General features: G+C 45.4%; 1 non-coding gene across 1 annotated transcript; it reads right to left on the bottom strand.

The window, feature by feature from the left end:
* Positions 1-217: 217 nt before the first annotated feature.
* LOC120255320 lies at positions 218-328 on the bottom strand. The gene has a single exon (XR_005534970.1). It is a non-coding gene; the product is annotated as a small nucleolar RNA R71 (small nucleolar RNA).
* Positions 329-3558: the final 3230 nt, after the last annotated feature.

Below are 3558 nucleotides of genomic sequence, written 5' to 3'. Positions count from 1 at the left end.
AGGATCCAAACAGTCACATAGAGAGCTTCCTCGAGGTGTGCGATATGTCAAGATAAATGGTGTGACGGATGATGCCATAAAATTGAGAGCCTTCCCAATTTCCTTAAAGGGGAGAGCAAAGTACTGGCTACACTCATTACCTAGAGCATCAATCACTACATGGGAGCAGATGGTAGAAGCTTTTCTAGCCCGTTATTTTCCTCCCGGAAAATCAAGAAAGCTTAGGAATGAGATCTCATCCTTTGTGCAGTTGGAATTGGAGTCTATATTTTGAGACATGGGAAAGGTTCAAGGAACTCCCTCGCGAAAAGTGTCCGCAACACGGATTCCCGTGAGTGGATGATTGTTCAAACCTTCTACAATGGTTTGAACCCGAGTACAAGGCAACTCTTGGATCGGGCAGAGGAGGTACCTTTAGGTAGCAAAACCCCGATGAGGCTCTGCCAATTGATTGAGGAAATGGGCTTAAATAGCTACCAAATGGAACGCTAGGGAGAAGAAAAAGGTGGCCGGTCTCGATGAAATTGATGCAGTAACTTTCATTGGCGCCCAAGTGGAGAGTTTGAGTAAGAAGCTAGATCTTAAAGCTTCGAATAGAGTTGCGGCCATGACCAATTGCACCGGTTGTGGTGGAGGACATGCTTCCTCCGATTTCCCAATCATCATTGGTGATGTTTCTTCAGTTGAGAACGCTGACTTTGGAGGTAATGGCATGAGACCTCAAGGTAATCCATACAACAACACCTACAATTCAGGTTGGAAGAATCATCCCAATTTTTCATGTAGTAATCAAGGACCACAGAAGACCATGGGGCCATCGGGTTTCCAACAACAGCAACAAGCCCCTCAAGTGGAAAACAGAATTTCAGGCTTGGAAACCCGAATGACGGATTTGGAGAAGCACTTGGCTAGATTTGTTCAATTGGCAAATACAAGGATGGAATCAGTCGAGGCTACACTTCACAATCACACCACCTCCTTGCACAACCTTGAAAATCAGGTGGAGCAAATTGTGAAGTCTCTCTCCGAAAGGCCACATGGAAGTTTACCAAGCAACACTGAAACCAATCCTAGAGAACATGTGAAGGCGATCACTTTGAGAAGTGGTCGTGAGGTTGAAGGGAGGCTTTCGAGTGAAAAGCCGAAAGAACACGCACCCGAGGTTGTAGAGGTGGAGGAGGGAGTAAACAAAGAGAAAGAGGTGGCACCCCCACCATTCAAGCCAAGAATCCCTTACCCTTCTAGATTGAAGAATGACCAAGGGAATGAACAGTATAAGAAGTTCCTGAGTCTGTTCAAGCAACTCCACATCAATATTCCTTTTGTAGAGGCATTGGCTCAAATGCCTAAGTATGCGAAGTTCCTAAAAGACCTATTGACCAACAAGAGAAAATTTGAGGAGAGTGCTTCAATGGTGCTAGATGCTTTATGCTCGGCGGTGTTGTAAAAGAACATGCCGAACAAGAAGAAAGAACCGGGAAGCTTCATCATTCTATGTAACATCGGCAACTTAGGTGAGGAAATGGCATTGGCGGATTCAGGGGCAAGTATCAACTTCATGCCATATACTTTCTTCCAAAATCTAGGCTTAGGAGAGCCTAGGCCTACTCGGATGACTTTATAATTGGCGGACCAAACGGTACGACATCCGAGATGCATCATTAAAGACGTGCTTGTCAAGGTGGACAAGTACATTTTTCCGGTTGACTTTGTAGTGCTAGATGTCGATGAGGATGCGGATGTACCCTTGATACTTGGGAGACCGTTCTTGTGGACTACCAAAGCATTGATTGACATGGACGGCGGAGAGCTCACATTGAGAGTTGGAGATGACAAGCTCACATACCGCCTTGCTGAAGCCATGCGGCATTCTCTTGATTTCGATGACACTTTATACTTTCTAGACACTGCTGATGAGCTTGTTGATGAATATGTACAAGAAATGTTCAACCCGGATCATATGAAGGTTTGTTTGACCAAGAGGAGAGCAATGAAGAAGTAATGATGCTTAGTTCGACTGGGGAAGAAACATCTACCCCGGGGATCTTGAAGACGGTGCTTCAGAAAATGAAGAGGGCTCGGAGACGCCACCAAAAACGCTCCAAGATTGTTGTAGACATACATGAGCCAAGGAAGTTGGACGAACCATTGCTAGGTGGTCCGAAGCCCGAGAGTACACCCTATGCCCTCAAGAGACTTTGCTCATCATGCTTTCAAGCCATGGGTAAGAGGGCAACCTTCATTTATGAACCCCCATGAGGTAAGAAAGATACGTCAAGCTTAGTGACGTTAAACAAGCACATCTTGGGAGGCAACCCAAGTGTTTATTATTCTCGCACCTTTTAGTTTAGTTTGTTTTCATGACTAAATTGTTAAGTGTTGGTGTTTCAATTTTTAAGTGCTTGTGCTGCGATTTTGTTGTGGGTTTTTAAAAGAATTCATTGTGTGTTTTGTTGAGAATTGGCGAAGTTTGGTCGTTTGAGTTCTATTTCGTATTTTTATCTGGTAAATTTTGCATAATATGGCAGGCTATGAGTGTGTAAACATGTTCAGAATAGTTCTACAGAGCTTGCAGGTTTTTCTAAGTCATTCAGAGAAAACACACGGGCGTGTGGAATTTCCACGCGCCCGTGGATGTATACTGTGAGCTTATCCAGAGAAGGCACAGGGGCGTGCGGCTGCCCCTGTGAATGACCATGCAACTGGCGCATGCCCATGGGTAATTTCTGCACGGGCGTGTGAACTCCTGCAGGGTTGGGCAGATTTTCCTGAGAACACACAAGGGCGTGGACTCACCTCTGTGGGCGACCTTGTGAACCACACACGGGCGTGGGTAATTTCTGCACGCCCGTGCGAATCTCTGCAGGGTGTTCCCTCCATCCCGAGAAAACATAGGGGCGTGCTATTGCCCCTGTAAGTTGAGCATGTAAATGTCCACGCCCGTGGGGAATTTCCTGAAGGGCGTGTGTAAGACTTGATATTTTTCTCGGATGTCCAAGGAAGCCACAGGGGCGTGCGGCTGCCCTTGTGTGTCTGGCGCACGAGTTCTGTTTAAAAGAGGATGATTCCTCTCCCTCTTCACGACTACTTTTCACTTGAAACCACTCTCACAGTACTCTCCGAGTCCATAGCGTAAGTTTGGTAGTATTTTAGCGAAGTTTTCCAGCCGGCTCTTCATTTTCTCACTCCTCCTCATTGGTAAATCCCTTTTCATCATCTTCTTTGTCAATTCATAGTTTCTATCGATTAATCTGGTTAATAATGCTTCGTTTCTTCAATTGGAACGATGATTAATGTTTAGAACGAAGTTAGAAGTATTATTAAGTTGTATTTTTGGATTGTTGATGCATGGTCGTGCGGTTCTCATACCCTGTGGATCCACACGGGCGTGCGGAAATTCCACACGACCGTGTGGATTTCTTCAGCATTGTTTTATCGACTTATTTGATCAATTTTGTTTAAATTTTGCACATCATGGTACCTAGTTCAAAGAAGCAAGCTGATAAGAGACCACGTGAGTCATCCCCTGAGCCCGAGGGCATGCGATTTGCGATTCCC

This window comes from Dioscorea cayenensis, unplaced genomic scaffold, assembly GCF_009730915.1.
Source record: "Dioscorea cayenensis subsp. rotundata cultivar TDr96_F1 unplaced genomic scaffold, TDr96_F1_v2_PseudoChromosome.rev07_lg8_w22 25.fasta BLBR01000943.1, whole genome shotgun sequence".
Lineage (NCBI taxonomy): Eukaryota > Viridiplantae > Streptophyta > Magnoliopsida > Dioscoreales > Dioscoreaceae > Dioscorea > Dioscorea cayenensis.
The sequence above is the reverse complement of the archived record's forward strand: the minus strand, read 5'-3'. Positions and strand labels throughout refer to the sequence as shown.